We start from the raw sequence: 14,564 nt of genomic DNA on the forward strand, positions 1-14,564 counted from the left end.
AAATTAAAAAGATGAGTTGGCCTCATATATATCTCCAACTAAGTGTCTGTGCTGAGACTTCTGGGAGGGATTTAGGGAAAGGACATCATAGAACAGGGTATAAGAAGTGGGAAAAAGCCACTCTTGGCTTCATCCAAAATTTGAAATTTCCCCTGAAGCTTCTGAAGCATCAAGACACAGAGATGGAAACCATCAAACCCATCCATGTATTTCTAAGCATGGACAAGCTAAGAACTGGAGAAAAGAGCCATGAAAATGACAGGATAGTGAAATAGCTCAAACTTCCACTTCAAGTTATTTCTGAGGCTTCCTGGCATTTCTGGAGTAGGATTCCTGGGACAGACAACCTTTATTGGCATGGTAATTTAGCACATACCCTAAGTTTCAAGAAGGAAAAAATTGTCCAGGAAGTCAAAGATAGCATCAGGGTTTTGCTATCTAGTAGAAAAACTTCCTAGGTTTCACAGCTATGAGAACATAAAATGAGCCAGTTTTCTGTGAATAACCCTGATTTTTCATATCTTTTGTGATGGAACTTCCATCCCATGATACTGAATTGTTTCCCCATTGTTTTCTCACACTGTCTGTATGACAGTTCAGTGCTATTGTTTCAACTGGTGGAAAATGTTTCAACTGGGATTCGGATTTGAAGGGAAATTGTGTTTTTCCAAAAATTATTTTCTTGGAGGTAAGCATTTCAGATTTTCCTTTAGGATGTCTGGTTGAACATCTGGGACAGTAATTTATTTTAAAGAAGTCAAAACTTCCTTTTGAGAACTGACTTGTCTGGGAATTGGCAGTGGAATCTTCTATCTACACAGATGATAGTGCTTAAATGTTATTAACATTTAAGTGTCTTGCATGGTGTGACATGGTTGCTCTGAGGAGGAGTCTCTTCCCAGCAATGTGTGCTTGTGGGCAAGTTCATCATCATTCTGGGTCGGGGATTTTTGAGAGAGTCTAACATCGTACAGCTCCAAGAACACTGAGGCTGGGAAAAGAATGCCAAAACAATCCCAGCAAGGTGCCAGTATTGCTGCTCCTACAGCTTTCTGATCTGGACCAGCCTTGGTATTGGATTTGGGTTTAGGGTGAGGGTTAGGATTAGGATAGGGGTTGAGAGAGTCAAATATTGGTTTTACCCAGGCTTCTCCCCCTAGATTTTTCTTCTGATAGGCTCATGGTAGCTGAAGTATGTATGATCTACATTAGGGAGTGATGCAGTGAAATGGGAACCCTTTTGGCTTAGTTTTCTCTTCTGATTGAGGAAAGTAAGTGGAAAAGATTGGAAATTTGCTTTTAAAATGCACTGTGCTCCCAACCAAAACCTTAGCATAAATGCAAACAGAATGAACTGAAGAAACAGAAGAGTTTCTCTGGTTTTGCATCATAGATTAAATTAGAACTTACATTATTTTCCTTTGAGCCTCTTTTGCTGCCTGTTAGTGCCCCTCTTAGTTTAGCTTCCCTTCTGCAACTCTAGTCATTATTGTTTTTCCACTGGTCTGATTCCACAGCTGTGAACCTTTAGAAAACAATATGCCACAGCTGGTTAAAATGACAGGTGCTATTTCTTCATTTTCTATTTTATCATTGCTATATTCTTTCAGGGAAAAAAAATCCAAACCTACTTTGCTACAATATGTGCAGTGTATTTAAAAGAAAAGTTTTAATTTTTCAATTATTACTTTAGGACAGTAAGTGGAAAAGTGCCTTCCTTATATCTATCCAGTGAATGTGTCATTGTCAGCTTTGATTGCAGAGATATTGGGACTCTGACCTTCAATGACATTGCTAGCAAATTTTGACTGACAGCATGCAACACTGCAAACCCCTGCTGCACATGCCCACTCTCCTAGGAAAATCTTTTCTGTTTAACAGTGCTTGCTCTTATGCTACTGACTGTAGACTATCTTAGATGCTCAAATACAAGGTAAAACCAGCAATATCTAATTACCCCTATCAAATGGGACCTGTGAAGACAAGACATTAGCAGTTCCTGTGTAACCAGTTATACCTTCTGTAGTACATTTTAGTGAGTCATAAAAGCTATCCTCAATCTAAAAATTAAGAATATGTATCAATAATTTCAGAGTGGGAGTGCTGATACCATGTAGTGCGACCACTGCTCATATTTACTCACTCATGCTTTACTGTGTGGAAGGAACATTTTCTTTCACAAAACCATTGTATATGAGTGTGTTGAATATGGCTGAGGCTCTGACGGCTGTCTGTAGGTCAGAATGCACTTGGTGTAGGTAGCTCTGCAAGCAGCTTCGAGCAGTCAAAAACCCAGATTTCGCCTTCCAATCACAGAATCATTTAGGTTGGAAAAGACCTGTCAGATCACCAAGTCCAACCTAATGTCTCAGAGGAGCAGTGTTTCATTTACTAACATCTCACTACAGCAGCCATGCTTAGGAAGGCATAGCTTTCCAAAAGCTACTCCTAGCACATGGTTTTTGTGGGCTGCACCCTGACCAGTAGGTTGGGAAGCACAGCAGCAGTGTGTGCTCCCAGGGCCATAAGGCTCAGTGGCTGTGGTTTCCATTTAGGGCACTAAATGTGCAGCTCTCCCTGCTGCTCACGGGTTGTGTTGAGTACCACACATGCTTTGCTCACAGGCTCCCATGCCTGGCTTCAGGGACAGGGCCTGCTCCAGCCTGAGGCTGAGCCACTGATGCTGCCAACACACCATCCCTGCACTTCTCACACCCTGAGCAGTACAAACCCTGCCCAAATGGCAAACCAGACACCCTGCAGTGTAACCCCCTCCAGGGGCACGGTGCTGGCCGCAGGGCATCCTGCCTCCGTCCTGCCTTGTGTCCCAGGCTGTCCCTGGCTGCCAACGGGACGCTGAGCAGGGCAAAAGTCAGTGGCCCTGGGCCCTGGTGAGCTCAGCCCTGTGGAAGCAGCACCCATGCTCTTGCAGCAGCCCAGGTGGGAAGAGGAGAATTAGAGCCCCACAGCAACAGTGAGGAGCCCCAGGCCTCGTGCAGAGGCAGCCTGCAGCCCCTCCCTGCTGCCCCTCTTCCAGCCAAAGCATTTCATTAGGGGAGCCCAATACGGCTCTTGTTTTCCAGGTCTCCCTCAATCTCTGTCTCCTTGTCTTAAAATATTCAAAATATTTTAACTGTGTATTCAGTTTTATTTCTGTTGACTCTGTATGAATAACATCTCTCACCCCTTGACACCCTTGATCAGGTTTTTATTAAAACTTCCAGGCTGTGGCTCTTTAATATAATTTTTAATGCATTTTAAATTCTTTCTGGAATTTTTTATGGTGTCCCAAATGCTTGAAGAGAGCAAGGAGATTTATAAATAAAATTATTTTTAGTACACTATAAAAGAAACTGTAACACCAATGCTGCAATGATAAGATAAAGCATGTGTGGAATCCCTTTTTCTACCCGCCACGTGCTGCAAAAAATTCTGCTTATATGCAGTATTACAAATTAGTTAGACTAACCCAGAATACTATTCCCAGTATCAATCAATAGACTATGAACACATTAGTATATTAGCAGTTTATGACAGTATTTAGGATCATATAGTACAATAATGGAATACACTATCTTCTGAGGTACCAGGCAGTCATATTGTCTGGCCTGGTGTGAGTCTCCATGTCCAGCTCCTGTGGTTTCCTAGGCAAAGCAAACAGCTTTTGCAGGAACTGATTGTTTTTGCAGTGGCAGTAGTCTGTGCAAAGGTCTCTGATACAGTATGTTTGAACAATCATTGCTGTATCTTATCTACTCTAGGTAACAAAGAGACTCAAATTTAGGGGTACAACTACTAAACAGAATAGTGTCCGTTGTGTCCAGTTACTTGAATTTTTAGAAGCAATTTTCAGAGCCAGAAAATGCCCAGTAACTCATTCCTTTAGTCTTGACAGTACTTCCTTTGACAGCATATGTTCCAGGCCTGCAAAGACTTAATAAGGCTCTTACTGAAATTGCTTCTGTGGTGAGCAACGGAAGAAAGGAAAATGTAAAATTTGTTAATGGGTATGTTTCTGTCATGGAAAGGGGCTTTATTATATGTCACCTGGGGATCCCTGTATGGCTATCTAATGAAGACTTACTGAAAATGGAGATAGATTATGCAATATTGATACAATTCTTCTGCTCATAGAAAAAAAATGCCTTTCCCAGCTGTTCCCTTTGCATGTAAGATAAAAAGAAAACAAAACAAAACAGCAACACAGCCCACCAGCAAACAACCAGTGTGAAAGTAAGCACAGAGAAATGCATGGTAGCAAGTGGCAGAGAAGGCAGTCCAGTCATCTGTGGTTCCGACTCTCGTGTGGTGTGTCATGCAGAGAAGTCCACAGGAATGAGACAGGACAATATTCAGGTATCCTTGTGTTATTGGAAGTCCAAGGGGAGACAAAGAGTAGGGAAAGGCAGTCTGCATATTTGTTTGGAATGTGGAGCAAAGTCAAATTCAAGAACACAGCAATGCTGGCAAAAGTAAAACCTAAAATAAAACTGACGCCACAGATTTGGAGCAGTTGCTGCCAGAGCTAGAAACCATCCAGAATGCAGGAAGCTGGTTTGTGATGGGAAATGCATTTTGTCTGAGAGAGCCCTCCAGGATGTATCCAGCCACAAAGAAGATGGAGAACTGACATTGCTCACTGCAGGAGCATTTTCTTGTCATCCACAAGGTCACAGTACTCTTTATTCAAATCCTTCCTGGAAAGCTGCTTTTGCTTCACTGCCTCTGAGAAGGTAATGGCTGGGGAGAGCAAAATACCCCTCCTCACTTCTCCCTGCCCCCACAACGCTGTAGCAAAATGAACTTTTACATGAATTAGCCCTGTACCTGCACATGCTTGCTGCCTACAACAAAGGAAGCTTCCCTTTTCCTTCCCTGTCCCTCCTCTGGCAAGCATGCTAAAAGCACCTGGCAAACTGAAAGCGGGAGGCGGCTACTGAAGAAATAGCAAAACAGAGACCATGTGGCCCAAAAGTCCTAAGACTTCTGACTGTTACAGAGATTCACTTCAAATGGAGAATGAAACCCTCCAATTAACTCAGTATCTACAGAAACATTGGCCACAGCTGCTGAGCAATGATATGCACAGGCTGTTGCAGGGGCAATGGGGATGGTCAGGGGAAGGGCACTCAGAGCTGGAGAAAGTGCTGCAGGTGCTTGTGGTCAGTCCTGGACCAAAGCACTGCTGGCCAAAGGATTGTTTCTGCCTTTAAAAACAAGTTTGGAAGGGACAAAAACCCAGTGACCTGCAAGGACAGATTGGTATTGCAGTAACTTAGAATTTCTTTAGAGTTACCTAATGAATATTTAACATACCTAATGAATTTGAATTTTTCCAAGGAATCTAGAAATCAAAAATTATATTAATCAAAATTACATTGAATCTATGCATCTATTTGCAGCACTCATTGACCCGATAGTATTCAGAGAGCCTGCTAAATGTCCTCACTTAGTGTTTGCCGTTGCAGCATGCCAGACTTGCCTGAGAACTGTAGTTTAATAGTTTTAGTCAGACATACTTTCTACAAGTACAGGAAAAGCTTTTCTTCAGGGAAGAATGATTGCCCCACATTTTCCCTTCCCACCTCCATTTTCTCTTTGGCTCTGCTCACAAGGGTCCCCCAGGATCTGGAAGAGCGGGACTCACTCTGACTTAGAGATCCTCGTAGGCACAAGGGCTTGTCTAATGAGATCTTCCAAAAATCATTTTCTAGGACAATTACTTTTCCCTTTTTGTATTTATAAACAAATTACCTATGTAACAGGCATTATATAGAAAGCTTTAAGCTAGCAAGTTTTGGCAAAAAAAGGCTTAACCTATTCAATGCATCTACAAGAAAAATAGAAAAAAATATATAAATATTTTCCACTATGTGGAAAATTTATTTTTCAATAAAATCATAATTTCACAATACTTTAATTTTTTTCAGGAATAATTTTGCAGCAATTCAACCAGGACTCTTGAGCATTTAGACAAATATTTGTTCACAACAACCATTTTTTTTTCTATGAAAATTATTTTCAATATCAACACCAGATATATCCAAGTATAATCTATAACAGCACCATGATATACACCATTTTTTCTACTTTTTTTTTCTCCATTTGTTTATTACTCGGTATGTATCAGTCTTGTGGACCCTGGATGATTGAAATACATGGCACACATGTCAGACTTTTTTCAAAGCTCATAAATGATCAATATATCTTTGAGAGGGAATCTGATTTCTGATACATTTATGTTAATAAGAATGGAAACATAGGCCACTGGAAATTGAGAGATAAATCAATAGAGAGGTTGGACCTTCAAGAAGTTCAGTGTACAATAAAATAGACAGCAAAATACGCTTGCTGCCTGTCTGCAGAGCTTGGAGTGACTACAGCTGACCAACAAGGTAAATCAAATCTGCTGCCAATACATTCTTCTGCTGTCCAGATAAAACAGCGGACTAAGCCGGTGAACTTTCACCCTTCACCCGAGCTCTCGAAGCCAAAGTACAGATTAAAAAAAATCAATAACCCCAATCGATGGGAAAATATTTTTAGGCTCTAACTGAACGATATGTTTTGACAAGGCCAAAGAGGCGCACGAAAGAATGGGAAAAGATAAAAGACAGAAAATTAGGATTTTGTTTTATTGGTTGAGGTAGGATCACTATTCATTCCCCCTTCCTACAAATCCCATTGACACTGGCTAAAATTATCTCACAGGAAGGAAATAAAATGAGAGGTTATGAATTCATTAAATTGTCTGATTTACTGTGTATCCTTGTAACAGGTTATCTGTGCTGGGTTTTGTTGCCATTATCGGACACTTAACATTGAGAAGACACTTTGCAATGTGTTAACATGGAAATGGGCACCATAAGCACTTTGCAAGGGAAAAAACAACAAATATTAACAACTTGTGCCTTTCCCTCATGCTGATTTCCAGCTCTGACTTCAGTGTACCTAAGACAAACCACAGAATGCCAGAAACCCCAAAGCAGAGCACAAAGCCTGTGGTACACCACTTGCAGAGCACTGAGGAGTTACAACTCACCAACAAAGGTACGAGAGTCTTAAGGGGTGACAGAGGAGGGTTTTGCTCAACAGCCCAGCAGCTGTAAATGCTGTGTTGTGCAGGGCACTAAATGCCACCTCAGAGTCCTGGGTGTACTGTCCTGGGAGACACTGCTGGCCACGGGCTGGCACAGAGTGGGGAACTGGGACTTTTCCCCTGTTCCTCCTCCCTGCTCCCCTCCCACAGAGCTCAGGCTGCAGCCCCTCGCTGCCTCACCCCAGTCCTGCTGCTGGCAGTGCTGGGGGTCTGGGGGAGCCAGGGCTTGTGGGGCACTGCCAGGTGACTGCTGTGGTTCCACACATGATGAGTGAGGAGAATCTCCAGTCAGTTGCAGTTAATAAGGTTTATGTAGCACTTGTACGTTTTTTTCCCAAAAGGATGTCAGCAAGATTCTTTACTCATTAACGTGTTATCTAAGTGGTCTCTGTTGTTCTGTTTACAAAACATGTGAGGGGTGATTAGAGGCAAGCAAAAGGTGATGTTGAAGGGTACACGCCTCTGCAGAGAACAGCATCAGATCTGTTTATGAATGCTGATTTTTGTGTTGTTTTGTCAGTTAGAGTGATTATTGTTGCCTCTGGCAGAGCCTGCAGTTTGCTGTCAGTCCCAGGTCACTGGGAACCTCCAGGCTGCGAGAGCACATTGGCAAATGGCAGACAGGTGTGCAGGTGGAAATAAGGGAACAACGACCAAATCCACTGTGCAGAAATGGGAGCAGGGCTGGGTCTGGTCAGCACTGACACAGGCACACTCTCTGACACTTGTTTTTCTGGAGCAGTTTCTCATCTCAGAGTAGGATGGCCATAGGGCATTTTGGGAGGTGGCAGTGGGGGGCAGGCTCAGGAATACATAGAAATATTATTCTAAATATGTGGGAATGAAATTATTGCCTTCTAATTCCCTTGTGCTCATCCATCAGTAACTGCATTTTGCTTTGAATTTACTTTAGGGAAGAACTTTTTTGTTTCATAGTTCCACAGGAATGAGCACTTGTCTAGGCCCCTTATTCCTAGTGATTGCCTCCTTTTAATCTAGATTACAATTGCAAGAAAATCAAAAGCTAGAATTGTGAAATACTTCTCCCTAACTTATGTGGTAATTATTTTCACATTCAGCAGGTGTTTCATCTTGGTTTTCTCTCACTGACATTTCAGAATGAACTATGCTGGAGCTTTCATGGAGTGGTGGTTGCAATATAGGCTCCCATGATTGAAATGCTGTAGGTAGCTCTTATCATCCTTGAAAGCTTTCAACATATGCAGTGAAGTATGATGACTGCTAGAATTAATTAGAGAAAACAGATGTCAAGCATTTGCCAAGAGTTATTTAAAGAAAATCCATTGTGTACAGGTAGTTGATGGTAGGGTTTGAAATGTTACTAGCAGCTGAAATGAGGCTAAACATTTTTCTGCTTCATAGCAAGTGTACCTAAAATACATTGAAAAGAACACTTTGGTCACCCATAAAAGTTAAATCAGAATAACACAATGGTGGCCATATTTTTCTTCTTATTAATGTTTCTGTGAGACCCTTAAAGATGATGAGCTTGCCTGGATTGTGAGCAGGAAAAGAATTTGACCCCTGGGACGGCTCTTGATACATTCATGGACAAGGTGAGACCTGGGATACGGAGCCCATTTCTCCAGCAGAGGCACTGGGAAATAAATCTTTCAGAAATGACAGGAAGAATTAGGGGGGTGACTTGGCCCTGGCTCACACACCAGCTCCAACAAGGAAGTATCTTGCTCCTGTTCCTATGCAGATTACAGCTGTGTTTCCATCAGCAGCATCCACCAGCTCTCTGACAGAACGAGTCTGAACGCTCTTCTCTCTGCAGCAGCCAATACACCCCGTGGCCTGTTCAATCCTTTCTGCTTAAATGACTTATGTCCTGGCCTTCATAATTCTGTCAAAGAAAATATACAGCCTTCATCTTTGTTATCTTTCATTGTGCCTAAAGAGGTCAGAAGTTCAGGGCAGTTTGTGTAGATAGCCTGGCTGAATGTAAATATGGCCATCAGTTTTGGTGCAAAAAACCTGCGAGACAAAATTGACAATCTTCTTCCCACAAGTTTTGTGTGTGCAAGCATGAAACTCACCTTCCACTGGCATTTGTACTGTCGTGCAGCATTAATGGAAAGCACAAATACATGAGAATGCAGCTGAAGCCCAGTCACAGAAAGAGTGGATGAATGTTTGCAGGAAATTCAATGCTCCTCTCATCCATCACTATTCACATTCCTTTCCTTGCCTGCAGGTAGAGGCACAGAGACTTATTGGATGGGATTCATCTTACCTAACCTTAGACATATATAGTGTGGATATCTCTATCTCAGCTTGATGTCTAGACTCTTGTGAATGTCAATAGAGAGAAGCAGGTAGTTCTAAGCCCAATTCATCTGACCTGTTTTAGACACCTTCTTCAGGAAGAGATGAAGCTTTCCCTAAAACTGCCCATTTCTCTCTAGTGTCTTAAGGACAATTTAGGCCATTCAGTCAGGTACAGATCCATTCATTGCACTATTTACATGTGGTGAATCCCACTCCTCTAGCACATTTGATAATATTTCTTTCCTCAGTTGTATCAGCTTCATAGGATCTATTTGGCCCCAAATTACCCTATATTCTTCTGGGCTTTTAACCCTCCCAAAAAGTTAAATGAGTTCCATTAAAAGGTTATTTTCTTGCTCTAAACCTGTTCTCCTGACACAGATAGAGGCAATTTTTCAGGTCAGGGTTTCCAAACCAACCTGCCCCCCAACCCTGGGCCATGGGAGCACTACCTCTGCTCATTCCTGGAGGTTGCACATCTCACTTTCTCTCATGCTTTCCATGCTCTCACCTGCTGCCTTTCCAAGCCAGCCCCAGCTCACCTCTCTGCCTGTCCCTCTTCTGCTGAGGGTTAAGGTGCTTCAGCCCACACACTTCTGCTCAGGCTTTGGCTAATGGCTTTAGCTGTTCCTGCTGTTGCTGTATGAGAGTCATTTAATTGCATCTCCTATTCAGCCAGGATAAAGGGTGAGTAGGACATCTATTTGCTTTGACCAGGCTTGTGATTGATGCAACTGTTAATACTTTCCAGCGTAACACAATCTTCCCTCACCTCCCAAGGATGCTCTGCTGGTAACATGTCCCTGTGTAACTTTTTCAAGGACAGACAGAAAGTGATAAAAGAGGCAGGAGATGGCAGTGGAAATGCTGGTAAGCCTCTGGCCCGTTGCTGCAGGGTTACCTCCTTCCAGCAGTTGTCCCACCCTTTCCTTTGCTGCTGCCCTTGGCGTCAGCAGAAAAGGTGCTGCCTCCTTGCTCAGCAATCACTTCTAAAGGACCACTGGCAAGTTCCCTGTGCAGCTCTGCCTGCAGTGTCCTGGGGTCATCTTCCCCCCTGGGAGAAAGCCAGGAGAGACACTTGCTGTCATTAGGAGTATCCTGAGCTTTCATTTTTTAAGGTAAAGCTGAGCAAAGTTGTCTTCTCAACAGGGCTGTACTGAGCAGTCACCCCTCCCTTCCCATACAGGGAAGTTGTTAGGGATATCAGCTCCCTCTGCCATACCAACAAAATGCATTGCTCATTCTCACTCCAGTCAGGCACGAGGCCCAAAGTGGGCAGGGGGAACAGCCCCTTCTTCTTCTTCTACAGATGTGCCTCCTCAGACCTACAGATGTGCCACAGGTCTTTGAAGACAACAGTTACACCCAGAGAACAAACTGCATAGCACAACATAAAAACTACTACACACAGAGCTCCTCAGTTAAAAAACTCCAATTTGTATGGCATTCATGGTGCCACACAACAGACTTTAAATCATCCTTTGGGCTGCTGCAGGTCCCAGAAAAAAAAAAAAAAAAAAAAGCCAGCAGCATGTAAGGAGCCAGGAAGGGAAGGAATGGAGAGAGAAAAAGAATGCGACTGTAGCCATCAGGACAATAAGCACAGAGCTGCCAGGGAGGCTCCTAGGGTCAAACCATTTCACTCCCTGTTGTGCACAAATCCACCCCATGGCCCCCCAACACAGCAAACTCTGTTTCTCTTTTTAGCAACCTCAGCAGAATTGGCTGCATTTGAGATTTTCAGCTGAAGACCACTGTAGTTACAGCAGTTCACACCAGCTGCAGGTTTGTTCCCCTAATGCCACACACAAATAAGTGTGGTTCATGAAGGGCAGTCATGCCACAGTGACCTGCAGGTGTGGAGGTTCTGCAATACAGTAGACTGAGCAGGGCAATGATAATGTGGGTAGGAGATATTCTACACTACCAGAATGCTCCTGAGGCAAGACACAGCCAGAGCACTGCAGGCAGTGGGTGTAAGATGGCCAAGACACCTTGTTTAAAACATCAGGGGAGGCGGAAAACTCCCAAAATTTGCACACAGGAATTCAATGGCCTTACCTTCAGCATGGAAAAAATCTCCTTACCTCTGCACAGTCAACAAGCACTCCTAACAATAAGACATATCTCAAATACCTCAAAGTGTCAGTCAGCATTCAAGAATCAGCAACAGGTGCTCAGTAGGATTGGATGGTTGTGTACCAGCATGGTCAGTGCTGTGTAGGACAGGGCAGAGAAAAGCATGTGTGTTCCTTAATGCATGTGCAGTATTATTCTCTTGTTAGTGGTTGATTTCTCACAAACCTCAGTGCTGGTGGTGGTGTACAACTCTGGCATTGCTTTGAGATGCACTGCCCTGTAGTTTTTCCTCTGAGCTCTGTGCTTTTTGCCCACAAACATGCTGGAGTGTGTGTCAGCTTTTGCTGTCAGGCTGTTGCTGCTCTAACGGGACAACAGGAGACCAGGATCAGGCCATGGAGACTGGCCTGTGACTTGTCATCAGAGGAAGGAAGAATATCTGTCCTCACCTGCCTCCTTCACAGTCCTCAGTACCTGTCTTCTGCCACCTTCTTCCCACTACCTATTGCCAGTGCTCACAGGTCTGTGCTTTGTTATCTACAGCAGATCATGCCACACTCTTGGATCCCTCCTGAGCATTACTATCCACAATTAGATGAGATTGGGAAACACTGAAAAATTTCTTACTACAAAATATTTATTTTTAGTAGGAAACAGCTTAAGGAATAGACTAAATATTTTTAAAGGTTTTTTTTTTTAATTTATGAAAAGAACTATAGACCTAAGTGGAGTCCTTGCAGGAAAATAGAAAATACAATAGCAGTGGGAGACCCAAGGGAAATGAAGTTTTGAAACTTAGAGAATAATTGTAGAACTATCAATCCTGGGATATAAAAAGATAATTTAGATACTGCAGAGCCCCACAGTGGCTTTCTGCTATTTCTGTCATAATTTTCTGCCATGTTATTTTCTGTCAAGCCTTACGATATTTCTATAACAACTAACCCATTTGTTTCCCCAAAACTTATCTTTGAAAATTATACACAAGGTCAGAGTTACACAACTGAGCTCCATTTATTACCAGAAACAAGAAAATCTGTCTGGGCCACATCACCAATTGCAGCTGTGCACCTAATGGGATGAAATGGGTTGCAGGGAGTGTAACTGAGGGGTAAAGAGAGGCAGTGCAGGTGACAGAACAAGAGTGATAGGAGAAAGAACAGCAAAACTAAAAGGAAGAGAAGATATATCATTGGCAACAAAACCAAATCAAGCTAATGCCTTCTCAAAGCAAGTTGGGTAAAATAGGGTGACTCATTAAATGAGCTGAAGTCATTTGATGAAAGATGTGTGTAGCAGATCACTCTATTCATAAAAGGATCTCACTGTCTTACTTTGCAACTGGAATTGTCACTTCGAAAATACACAAGTATTTTCGAAGTGACAATGGTAAAAATATGCCTATCCAGTAAATATTTTGATTCCCAAAATGTGCTGGTACTGCAGTATCAAAGTTCTATTTTTAGTTCTTTTCCACAATTTTTGTGCTGCATCTTCCAGCCTGGGGTGAATAAGCATGGCCAAAGCAAATTGTAACATTTGCTTGTTGCAAAATAGAGCTCAGCTCTGAAACCTGAGTTTTCAGACAGTCCTGATGAAGCAGACACAAATCACACTGTTGAAATACCTGGATTTTCTGCAGGACATAAATTCTGCCTTTTGCTGAACTCTGATGCACTTCCCACAGGGAGCATTGGCTTGTACTGTTGGCTGAATCTCACACATAGAAAACCTAAAAAATGTTGGGGTCTTGTGAAAGCACCAATGGTGAAAACATGGTGAAGGACATGCTTCAGGGCTCATTTAAGTGATGTGATGCCCTATGAATCTCATCTCAGTAGAGGACCTGTCTTCAGAAGGGGTGTAATCGATAAATCATGTGCCAATTGTATTTATTCAATATGTCAACTTGCACTCCACTCTGGAGTGCCTGGGCCGGTGCAGAGGGATGGTGCTGTCTTTGCTGCACCTCTCACATTTGTGATGCTCACCTGGGGTTTGCTGTTTGCCAGCTCAGAGGACCACAGCTCCATCACTTCCTTCCAGAGAAGGAGGGCAACTGGAAGGAAGGAGACAGTGGGAAATCCCACACGTGGGAGGCAGGGGTCTGTGAAACACTGAAGCAGGATGCAGAGTGCTGCTTGACAGGGACAAGCAAGTCATGCCCTATTCCCTAAGGAAAAAGGACAGGCTGTTGGTCTGGGGTCTCCTGGAGCTGTTGGCTAAGTCAGTTCAATGCTCTGAAACTCTGGACCTGTACTGATAGTGCAGTGCTGGTACTTTTGTTGGGCACGTGGCAAGTATGCAGTGAGAGCAGGAGGTCCAGGCATCTTAGAACATATCCAGAAATAAGAACTGTGCTGTTGGGAGATTTCCTCACCTTCTACTGAAGTATGTTAATAAAGACGTGATACTAGGCACACTGAAGTCCAGGGCAGACATTAAGCTGCATTAAATGTGCTTTGACTTGAGTTCTAACTTCCTGCTCACTATTTCACATTTTCCACATTAAACAAACACCAACATCAGCCTACATTGCCTGGAACAGTCTGCTGCCCCTGCTGTCCACCCAAGCTCCCATCCCAGGGCTGCTCCCTGCCTGCTGCAGGTGCAGCCCATTTCTCCAAGCCCTCTGAAAGATTCACCCCATCTCCATGCACAGTTTGAAACATCAGCAGACCAACCAGTAAACCATCAAGGCTTAAAAATAGCTTTCTGCAAATTTAAGAGGTCAGAGAGCCTTTTTTTTTTTTTTTTTTAGTTTAGAAAGAGAGAAATCAAGTAAAATAAGCCTGAGAGATTTACCTTACATTTAAACCTGGACTACGGTTAGTGCTGTTTTTCCTCTCCGTTCTCCTGCACACATATGGTGGGGATGGGAGGAAGGGAGGGAGAAGGGGAGGGGGGTGGGGAAATAAAAGCTGTAAGAAGTGTAATTGATGGCAAAAGAGGACCAAATGTGTGCACCAGATCCAGACACTCTCCAAAATGTAATCCTTGTTTGTCTGTATGATGGGAATAATAGCCTTCCTCACAGCAGTACTGGGAAGGTCAATAAATAGTTAATGCTGGTCTAGGGAAATGCAGGATG

The sequence above is a fragment of the Motacilla alba genome, chromosome 10, assembly GCF_015832195.1.
Source record: "Motacilla alba alba isolate MOTALB_02 chromosome 10, Motacilla_alba_V1.0_pri, whole genome shotgun sequence".
Taxonomy (NCBI): domain Eukaryota; kingdom Metazoa; phylum Chordata; class Aves; order Passeriformes; family Motacillidae; genus Motacilla; species Motacilla alba.